Raw genomic sequence first — 11,601 nt, 5'->3', positions numbered from 1 at the left:
TTCACAGGTCATATTAGCTCGACCACCCTAGGGACCCTTTAAATATCTCCCACATGGGTCACCACTTGCGACTTCCTTGGCCTCCATCTTTCCTCGTGGCCAGGGAACAATGCCGGGCGGGATGCGCGCTCTGTACTCAATAAAGCCTTTTACTATTCCACACTTCATGGCTCCGGCCCCTTCCTTCCTTCTCCGCGGGGAAAAATACCTAACAAAAACCTTTAATCCAATATACAAAATAGGGAAGTCTCTAATACAAAGTCACTTATCTGAGGCATGATGGGATTGTACCACCCCACATCAAAAAGGGTGGGAAAGGCTTAGTCCTAAAACCAAACCCCACGCTACAAGGATCCTGCCTGCCCACAGCCCGCCCCCAACACACATTAATATCACCTGGGTGACAGGCTTCCATGTGGGCAGCGCCATCTTTAACAAAGTGAGCATAATATATTTTATCTGCCCAACAGGGCACAATTTAAGCAGAAACCTACTGAATCCCTGGTAGCCTGGTTACTACAATTATGAGACATAGGGGTGGATGGCATCATGCTCTCCGGAACAGAGATGGAGAAATTTGCTGCCATTACCACATATTCCTCCTTGATGCAGTGTCTTCAGAACTGCCATGGCAACCCAGGAGACCATACTCTGTTAGAATGGATGATGGCTGCCATTCGTATGGTCTGGCAGAATGCTGGAGAATTGCCAGGGGCAATGAGTTGGTGGCAATGCTACAGTGAGTTAGTAAAGGTCCTTCAGGAACTAGATATGAAGAATGCTGTTTTCAACCCTGGGTCCTGTGGGCCAGACGAGAAAGTGTTTACGGCAAAGATGAGGGAATTTGTCCTTGCTAGCACCCTGTCAGCCCTTTTTGGGTCACTAGTGGCTATCTTGGGCCGCTATGTGGGGCAGCCCATCAGTGCAGTTACACAGATGGTAGCAGATTTGGGAGAGCTGGAGGCCGCTCGGGATCATAAAGCAGTGAGGGCTGCTGCCTATGTTGCCCCCCCAACTAACAAGGGAAATGGGCCTGTAAAGGTTACCTGAACACAGATGTGGGTAGACTTGATTGCAGCTGGAGCAGATCAGAGAAAGTTGGATGGCCAGTCTAATAAAATTATTTTGGAGCTTTGGTGGCAGCTGAAACCAGAACAGAAGTTCCAGCCACTGAGATGAAAGGCCCCAGCAGCTACCAATAAAACGTTTGGTGCAGGCAGCTCAGTTACAAGATTATATGATAGAGACAGCCAAGGGAGAGGAGAACTCCCAAGACCCATTGTACCAGTTTGAATAGGAGAAGGGCTGAGGGACCCGTCTAACGGATGGGCGGGGACCAGAGGCCATACATGGAACTGGCTATCTACCAGTCCCCTTCCAATGTACAATGGGTGTTGGCCTTGGTGGATACAGGTGCAGAATGTCCCCTCCTCTATGGGAATCCAGAGTGGTTTGCTGGGACCCCAGTGGCCATTGACAGTTATGGGGACCAAACTGTTCAAGTGAAGCCAATAACTATTCCACTGGGGATAGAAAGACTGCCTCCTAAGCCATATAAGGTGTATGTATCTCCTATTCCTGAATATATTTTGGGGGTAGATGTCTTGCAAAGACTGTGGTTGGAAACTACAGCCGGGGAGTTCTGGCTGCGGATCAGGGTTGTGAAGGCAGTATTGCGGGGACACGCATCACATTCCCCTTTGCAATTACCCATCCCTCGACATGTGACTAACACCAAGCAGTACCGCCTGTTAGGTGGTTATGAAGAAGTCACAGGGACAGTCCTTGAACTAGAAAAGGTGGGGTCATCTGGCCAGCACACAGTCCTTACAACTCCTCAGTATGGCCTGTGTGCTAACCAGATGGAACCTGGAGAATGACAGTAGATTACCGAGAACTTAATAAAGTAGTTCCCCCTTTGCACACTGCTGTTCCCTCGATAGCTAACATGATGGATCGGCTAAGCCATGAGTTGGGGACATACCACTTTGTGGCAGACTTGGCCAATGCCTTTTTCTCTATTGATATAGCTGCAGAGAGTCAAGACCAATTTCCCTTCAGTTGGGAAGGGAGACAACAAACCTTTACAGCAGCGGTCCCCAAACTATGGCCTGCGGGCCACATGCGGCCCCCTGAGGCCATTTATTCGGCCCCCGTCGCGTTTCCGGAAGAGGCACCTCTTTCATTGGTGGTCAGTGAGAGGAGCACATTGACCATTTCATTAGCCAAAAGCAGGCCCATAGTTCCCATTGAAATACTGGTCAGTTTGTTGATTTAAATTTACTTGTTCTTTATTTTTTATTTATTTATTTATTTTTTTTGCATTTTTCCGAAGCTGGAAACGGGGAGAGACAGTCAGACTCCCGCATGCGCCCGACCGGGATCCAGCCGGCACACCCACCAGGGGCAACGCTCTGCCCACCAGGGGGCGATGCTCTGCCCCTCCGGGGCATCGCTCTGCTGCAAACAGAGCCACACCAGCGCCTGGGGCAGAGGCCAAGGAGCCATCCCCAGTGCCCGGGCCATCTTTGCTCCAATGGAGCCTTGGCTGCGGGAGGGGAAGAGAGAGACAGAGAGGAAGGAGGGGGGGTGGAGAAGCAAATGGGCGCCTCTCCTATGTGCCCTGGCCGGGAATCGATCCTGGGTCCCCCGCACGCCAGGCTGACACTCTACCGCTGAGCCAACCGGCCAGGGCCTGTTCTTTTTTTTTTTTTTTTTGTATTTTTCTGAAGCTGGAAACGGGGAGAGACAGTCAGACAGACTCCTGCATGCACCTGACTGGGATCCAGCCGGCACGCCCACCAGGGGCAACGCTCTGCCCACCAGGGGGCGATGCTCTGCCCCTCCGGGGCGTCGCTCTGCCGCGGACAGAGCCACTCTAGCACCTGGAGCAGAGGCCAAGGAGCCATCCCCAGCGCCCGGGCCATCTTTGCTCCAATGGAGCCTTGGCTGCGAGAGGGGAAGAGAGAGACAGAGAGGAAGGAGGGGAGGGTGGAGAAGCAAATGGGCGCTTCTCCTATGTGCCCTGGCTGGGAATCGAACCCACGTCCCCCGCACGCCAGGCCGACGCTCTACCGCTGAGCCAACCGGCCAGGGCCTGTTCATAGTTTTTTTTATAGTCCGGCCCTCCAATGGTCTGAGGGACAGTGAACTGGCCCCCTGTGTAAAAAGTTTGGGGACCCCTGCTTTACAGTATTACCCCAGGGCTATTTGCATAGCCCCACCTTGTGCCATGGGCTGGTGGCTACTGACCTGGCTAAATGGAAACAGCCAGAGGTAGTTCGCATGTACCATTATATTGTTGATATTATGCTAACTAGTGATTCTCTTCCAGAATTGGAGCTAGCAGTCCCTACCCTGCTATCCCATTTGAAAGCATGTGGCCGGGCAGTCAACAAGAACAAATTACAAGGACCTGGGTTATCTGTTAAATTCTTGGGAGTTGTCTGGTCGGGTAAGACAAAAGTTATCCCTGACGCAGTTATAGATAAGATTCAAGCATACCCCGTGCCCACTAAGGTAAAACAGTTACAGGAATTCTTAGGTTTGTTGGGGTATTGACGAGCATTTATACCCCATTTGGCTCAGTTACTATGCCCCTTGTACAACCTTATTCGGAAGGGGGTTCGTTGAGATTGGACTGAGCAGGCGCAAGGTTCATTTGCAGCAGATAAGAGAGCTGTCAAGGTGGCACAGGCCTTGAATGTGTTTGATCCTGCCAGGCCCTGTGAGCTGGATGTTCATGTAACCTCGGAGGGGTTTGGATGGGGCTTGTGGCAACGGACAGAATGCTTATGGCAACCTATTGGGTTTTGGTCCCAATTGTGGAAAGGTGCTGAAGTCCGTTACTCATTAGTGGAGAAGCAGCTGGCAGCTGTGTATGCTGCCCTCCTGGACATTGAGAGTATTACAACTACAACACCAGTTACAGTCAAGACAACATACCCTATTGCAGAATGGGTGAGAGATTGGGCAACCAAACCACATAGTGGTATAGTCCAAATGTCCACCCTGGCCAAGTGAGGTGCTACCTGCAACAACGCTGTGCTCTTAGCACCAGCTCATTGAGGGCAGAACTGCAGGAAGTCTTGGGTCCAGTCACCTATGTGACCTTAGAGTCAGGTGCAGCTGGGGCTCAGGAAGCAGAACCTGATGTCAGTCCCTACCAGGAGGGGCGTGTGCCCATCCCCAAGGATGCCTGATATACTGATGGTTCCAGAAGGGACCAACCTGCTAAATGGATGGTCATAGCCTTCTATCTGGCCACTGAAAGACTATTTGGATGGACACGGGTACAGGCCAAAGCAGCCAATGGGCAGAATTAAGAGCTGTTTGGCTAGTTGCCCATAATGAACCTTCACCTCTGGTGATATGTACTGACAGCTGGGCTGTCTATTGTGGACTGACCCTTTGGATTGCTACTTGGCACATTAACCAGTAGATGGTAATGCACCGTTCACTATGGTGTCAGGCCATGTGGCAGGACTTATGGGAAATAGGACACCAGAAGCAGGTGACAGTATATCATGTCATGGGGCATGCCCTCTAGCCCATCCTGGGAATGATGAGGTAGATACGTTGGCAAGGGTGCAGTGGTTGGATACTATACCAGCAGGTGATGTGGCGAAGTGGCTCCACTGGCACCTGCTCTATGTGGGACAGAAAACTATGTGGGCTACGATTAAGGCATGGAACTTGCCTGTGTCCTATGCAGAGGTACTTGCAGCCTGTGAGCAATGTGCAGTGTGTTCCAAAAAGCACCCTCGGAGACCACTGGTGTCACCTGGACAGATCCAGAGGGGTCATGTTCCACTGACACGATGGCAGATAAACATCATTGGACCCTTACCAAAGTCAGAAGGGTACCAGTATGCAATCACTTGCTTAAATACTGCCACCGGTCTGCTTGCTGCTTACCCTGCCCGTAACCCTGACCAGAGAGCAGTCATACAGGCTCTGGACTGCCTGAGTGCTGCATATGGGCGACTGCTGGTCCTTGAAAGTGACAATGGTACCCATTTCACTGGTTCAGTGGTGAGGCAGTGGGCTCAAGAGCTGGGGGTGGACTGGAAGTACCATGTTCCCTACCACCCCAGGCTGCTGGTATCATTGAGGGTATAATGGACTCTTTTTTTTTTATAAATAAATTTTTATAGTCTTTGTGTGTGTGTGTGTGTGTGTGTGTGTGTGTGTGTGTGTGTGTGTGTGTGTGTGTGTGTATTTTTCTGAAGTTGGAAACGGGGAGGCAGTCAAACAGACTCCTGCATGTGCCTGACTGGGATCCACCTGGCATGCCCACCAGGGGGCAAAGCTCTGCCCATCTGGGGCGTTGCTCTGTTGCAACCAGAGCCATTCTAGCGCCTGAGGCAGAGGCCACAGAGCCATCCTCAGCACCCGGGTCAACTTTGCTCCAATGGAGCCTTGGCTGCAGGAGGGGAAGAGAGAAACAGAGAGGAAGGAGAGGGGGAAGGGTGGAGAAGCAGATGAATGCTTCTCCTGTGTGTCCTGGTCGGGAATCAAATCTGGGACTCCTGCATGCCAGGCTGACGCTCTACCACTGAGCCAACCAGCCAGGGTAAATAAATTTTTATTAATTTTAATGGGGTGACATCAATAAATCAGGGTGCATATATTCAAAGAAAACATGTACAGGTTATCTTGTCATTCAATTATGTTGCATACCCATCACCCAAAGTCAGATTGTCCTCCGTCACCTTCTGTCTAGTTTTCTTTGTGCCCCTCCCCCTCCCTCTTCCCTCTCCCTCCTCCCCCCCCAATATAACGGACTCTTAAAGCAGGGACTGCAACAGGAGGGGGGCACTGGCTCCCTTACTGGATGGACACACCGCTTATGAACAGTACTCTGGATTTTGAATGAGAGACCTTGACAGGGGAGCCCAGCTCCAGTAGAGGCCCTCCTGCATTGGGCAGCTTCCCCCATTCAGTTGCAGAAATGCACCAAGGACATTTTACTCAAGCCAGGTTTTGGACAGCAGGGCAACATGCTCTTGCCTGCCCCAACAGCCCTTCTTAAAGGCCAACGTCTTCGATGGACTTGGCCCTGGACTGTACAGGCCCCCCATCTGAGATGGGTGGCCTTGTTGGCATCATGCGGAAAGGGGCTAGAGGTGGACCTCCAGTTAACTCCTTGGGCAACCAGCAGCTGGCCGCCGAAGGTAGAAGTGTATTACCCCTTGCATGCTCAAGGGGACAGCATTATGAAGGGCACCTTTATAATTTCTTTATGGCCAATAATGAGTTCTCCTATTTTACTACACACTGAACCAGCAAATGCTGGTGTATTGGCCAATAAGGTTTGGTATGCCCGCTCTGGGCGGCCTCTGGTACCAACTACGGTGCTGTCTGCAGACAAAACTCTGGCCTGGCCTGACCAGGCGGTGGCACAGTGGATGGAGTGTCGAACTGGGATGCGGAGGGACCCAGATTCAAGACCCCGAGGTCGCCAGCTTGAGCGCGGGTTCATCTGGTTTGAGCAAAGCTCACCAGCTTGGACCCAAGGTCGCTGGCTCTAGCAAGGGGTTACTCGGTCTGCTGAAGGCCTGAGGTCAAGGCATATATGAGAAAGCAATCAATGAACAACTAAGGTGTCGCCACAAAAAACTGATGATTGCCTGACCAGGTGGTGGCACAGTGGATGGAACGTTAGACTGGGATGCGGAGGACCCAAGTTCGAGACCCCAAGGTTGCCAGTTTGAGCGCAGGCTCATCTGGCTTGAGCAAAAAGCTTGCCAGCTTGGACCCAAGGTTGCTGGCTCGAGCAGGGGGTTATTCGGTCTGCTGAAGGCCCACAGTCAAGGCACATGTGAGAAAGCAATTGATGAACAACTAAGGTGTTGCAATGCACAACGAAAAACTAATGATTGATGCTTCTCATCTCTTCGTTCCTGTCTATCTGTCCCTGTCTATCCCCCACTCTGACTCTCTCTCTGTTTCTGTAAAAACAACAACAACAACAACAACAAAAAACTGATGATTGATGCTTCTCATCTCTCTCTGTTCCTGTCTGTCTGTCCCTATCTATCCCTCTCTCTGTCTCCATTAAAAAAATTAAATACGCCTGACCTGTGGTGGCGCAGTGGGATAAAGCGTCGACCTGGAACACTGAGGTCACCGGTTCGAAACCTTGGGCTTGCCTGGTCAAGGCACATATGGGAGTTGATTCTTCCTGCTCCTCCCCCTTCTTTCTCTCTCTCTCTCACTCCTGTCTAAAAAAATCAATAAATAAAATATTTTTTAAAAAATTAAATAAAAATAAATAAATAAAATTACATTTGAAGATTTGGGTTTTTTTAAAATATTTTATTTATTCATTATGGGGGGGGGAGAGAGAGAGAGAGAGAGAGAGAAGGGGGGAGGAGCAGGAAGCATCAACTCCCATATGTGCCTTGACCAGGCAAGCCCAGGGTTTTGAACCAGCAACCTCAGCGTTTCCAGGTTGATGCTTTATCCACTGCGCCACCACAGGTCAGGCCATTTGAAGTTTTTTTTAAAACAAACAAAACAAAACTCTGGCCTGTATTCTGCCAGAGGGGAAAGATTTGCCTCTCTTGGTGCCACTAACAGCTCTCACATTTTGCCCATAGCTTTTGATTTGTTAATCCTATTGCTGTAGTTGTTACTGTTTCTGTTTATGCAATGTATCCCACTCCTTGCACAGTGACCATCATGGAAGATACCTGTGGTTTAGATTGTGAAACGAGCAGAAGGGGTGGAATGTTGGTGTTGGGCGGATAAAATGTATTATGCTCACTTTGTTAAAGATGGCGATGCCCACGTGGAGGCCATTGCCCAGGTGATAATTAATGTGTGTTGGGGGCGGTCTGTAGGCAGGCAGAATCCTTGTAGCTTGGGGCTTGGTTTTGGGATTAAACCTTTCCCACCCTTTCTGATGTGGGGTGGTGCAATCCCATCATGTCTCTGATAAGTGTCTTTGTATCAGAGACTTTCCTATTTTGTATATTGGATTAAAGGTTATGAATCTACACTATAAAATGGGGGCAGAACAGGAGCTTGCTCTCTTGGTTCCTGAGATTAATATTAGAGGAGACAGCAGAAAGGAGAGCAGAGAAAGGCCACGTGGAGGGGGCCAGGAGAAGCAGCCAAGATGGCGGAGTGTTGAGTGAGAGGCCAGTTTGTGCAGAGTTTGTGCAGGGAAAAGGAAGGAGATGGGAACAGAGGTGAATAAGGCTGGTGAGCTAGAAACCTTTGATTCTAGGAAACTCGGATAAGTCAGTAGCTTTGTGAGCACTGAATGTGAGTGGGTTTTGGAGCCCAGTGTGTGTTTTTACTTGCCCGCTGGGTGCAAGCTAGGATTAAAGGTGATGGCCCATTAGTTCTTGGCTCCGTTGTTTCTTTACCGACTGTCCGAATCCAATGCGAACCTGCATGGGCCAGGCGGCTGTGATAGTGGCCCTGGCTACTGGCTTTACAGTTGGTCAAATAAGTTTGTAAATATGATATATATGTTTGCTCGCTTATAGTTTGCATTGGGTGTGGAGGACAGGCTGTAAGCAGGCAGAGTTGTTATAGCCTAAGGCTTAGTTTTAAGACTAAGCTTTTCCCCACACCCTTGACTGATTGCATGATGTGGGGTGGTGCACTCTCATGAGGAATCCCATTATGCCTCAGATAAGTGACTTTGTATCAGAGACTTCCTTGTTTGTATATTGGATTAAAGGTTTTGATTTCTATACTATAAAGTGGGGCAGATTGGGAGCTTCCTCTCTCGGTTCCTGCTATCACCATTGCAGGGGCCTCCCTGATCCCTTGCCCTTCATGGGAAAGGCTGGTTTTCTGCTTTTCCCTTGTCTTCTCTTGTGGCTTGCCTGTCTTGGTGAGACACCAATAAACAGAATAGCCCACCATCCTCCAACTCTGCCATTTCTTTAACGTCTGCCCGAATCCAATGGGAACGTGCATGTGAATGGCCATGATGATGGCTCCTGGCCTTATACCCAGATTCTGAAAAGTACCATACCTCACTTCAGCGGGTTTACGTAAAGACACCAAGTCCAAAAATGAATTTTGAGGAGTTTTATTGATTAAGCCAGCGGCATACACGGGGGATTCTTCAGACCCAAATCATGCAGCCCCGAGTGTATTTCAGAAGCTGGTTATATACCCTTTGACTACATACAGGTTGGGGGGGGGGGGCATGACAGCATGACACAATTATTAACAAATTATAACATTTGTTTAGGGGATTTACAAAAAATGTTAAAACTTTCAAGGTAATACAATTAAAGACATTCATAAACCTTTTAGTGTTTATCTCTCTTCCTTTGCCTAGAGGTACATGTTAATCTCAGGATTCCAGGAAGGGAGGGAGAGCTAAGATCAGTGTAGAGTGGTATGTAAATTTTGCCTCTTATTGAAAGAGAAAGGCAGTTTTTCAGATAACCTTAATCCTTTAGAGAACTTTTTTTTTTTACAGGGACAGAGAGAGAGAGAGTCAGAGAGAGGGATAGATAGGGACAGACAGACAGAAACTGGAGAGAGATGAGAAGCATCATTCATCAGTTTTTCCTTGTGACACCTTAGTTGTTCATTGATTGCTTTCTCTATGTGCCTTGACCGTGGGCGGGCCTTCAGCAGACCGAGTAACCCCTTGCTCAAGCCAGTGACCTTGGTTCCAAGCTGATGAGCTTTTTGCTCAAGTCAGATGAACCCGCGCTCAAGCTGGTGAGCTCAGGGTCTCGAACCTGAGTCCTCCGCATCCCAGTTCGACACTCTATCCACTGCACCACAGCCTGGTCAGGCCTTTCAGAGAACTTAAAACCAAATGACCCTAGTTGTCCTTGTAAGTTAATCGTCCTTGTAAGCCAGGAGACTTCTATATTCTTTGTAGAGCCAGAAGCCTTATTCTCCTCAGTTCCCCATCTCCTTCCTTCTCCAGCATCAAACTGCACAAACTGGCCTCTCACTCAATACTCTGCCATCTTGGCTGCTTCTCCTGGCCACATGGCCTCTTTCTGCTCTCTGCTCTGCTCCCTCTGCTCTCTCATGCTAATCATCCCAGGAACCAAGAGGGCAAGCTCTTGTTCTGCCCCCATTTTATAGTGTAGAAATCCAAACCTTTAATCCAATATACAAAACAGGGAAGTCTCTAATACAAAGTCACTTCTCTGAGGCATGTTTGGATTGTACCACCCCACATCAAAAAGGATGGGAAAGGCTTTTAATCCCAAAACCAAGCCCCAGGCTACAAGGATTCTCAACACACATTAATATCACCTGGGCGACGGCCTCACGTGGGCAGCGCCATTTTTAACAAAGTGAGCATAATACATTTTATCTGCCCAACATTCTTTTTCCTCCATTTTCCAAAGAAAGGACAGGACAGAAAGCCTGACTTTTCCTTTTAAAATGGCATTGCCAATACTAAGTTTTACAGTTCTCTGGCACCTTACCACAGGGGCAGGTACTTTCCACAATACCTACAGCAGCCTCTCAAGTTTTTGTTTGCCTTTGTTTCACCAGAGCAACTTTAAGTCCTCTGAGCCTTGCATTAATATTGTAAGGCCAGTAGCCGCGGCCACCATCACAGCCACCTGGCCCTTGCAGGTTTGAATTTGATTTGGACAGACGGTAATGAAACAACGGAGCCAAGAACTGATGGGCCATTAGCTTTAATCCTAGCTTGCACCTGGTGGGCAAGAAATACACTCAGTGTGAAAACACTTCCCTTTCCATTCAGGGCTCCCAAAGCCACTGACTTAACCGAGTTTCCTAGAATCAAAGGTTTCTACCTCACCAGCCTCATTCACCTCTGTTCCCCATCTCCTTCTCTGCACAAACTGCACAAACTGGCTTCTCCTTCAGCACTCTGCCATCTTGGCTGCTTCTCTTCTCCTCCACATGGCCTTTCTCTGCTCTCCTCCAGCATGCGCTCCTCTGCCCCATTTTATAGTGTAGAAATCAAAACCTTTAATCCAATATACAAACAAGTAAGTCTCTGATACAAAGCCACCTATCTGGGCCATAATGGGATTCTTTATGAGAGTGCACCACCCCATATCATGCAACCATCAAGGGTGTGGGGAAATGTTTAGGTTTGAAAAGATCTTAGTATTAAAAGGGTGAGAAACCCTGGCCAGTTAGCTCAGTGGTAGAGCGTCGGCCTGGCGTGCAGAAGTCCCAGGTTCAATTCCCGGCCAGGGCACACAAGAGAAGCGCCCGTGTGGTTCTCCACCCCTCCCCCTCTCCTTCCTCTCTGTCTCTCTCTTCCCCTCCTGCAGCCAAGGCTCCACTGGAGCAAAGTTGGCCCAGGTGCTGAGGATGGCTCCATGGCCTCTGCCTCAGGCACTAGAATGGCTGTGGTTGCAGCAGAGCAACACCCCAAATGGATGGAGCATCGCCCCCTGGTGGGCATGTCGGGTGGATCCTGGTCGGGCAAATGCGGGAGTCTGTCTGACTGCCTCCCCATTTCCAACTTCAGAAAAATAAATAAATAAATAAATAAACAAACAAACAAATAAACGGTGTAAAGTTTCTTTTAAAAAAAAACGGGGTGAGAAAGGCTTAGTCTTAAAACTAAGACTTAGGCTATAAAAACCCTGCCTGCTTAAAGCCTGTCCCCCA

This window comes from Saccopteryx leptura, chromosome X (genome assembly GCF_036850995.1).
Source record: "Saccopteryx leptura isolate mSacLep1 chromosome X, mSacLep1_pri_phased_curated, whole genome shotgun sequence".
Classification (NCBI taxonomy): Eukaryota; Metazoa; Chordata; class Mammalia; order Chiroptera; family Emballonuridae; genus Saccopteryx; species Saccopteryx leptura.
This window is presented reverse-complemented; position numbering follows the sequence as displayed.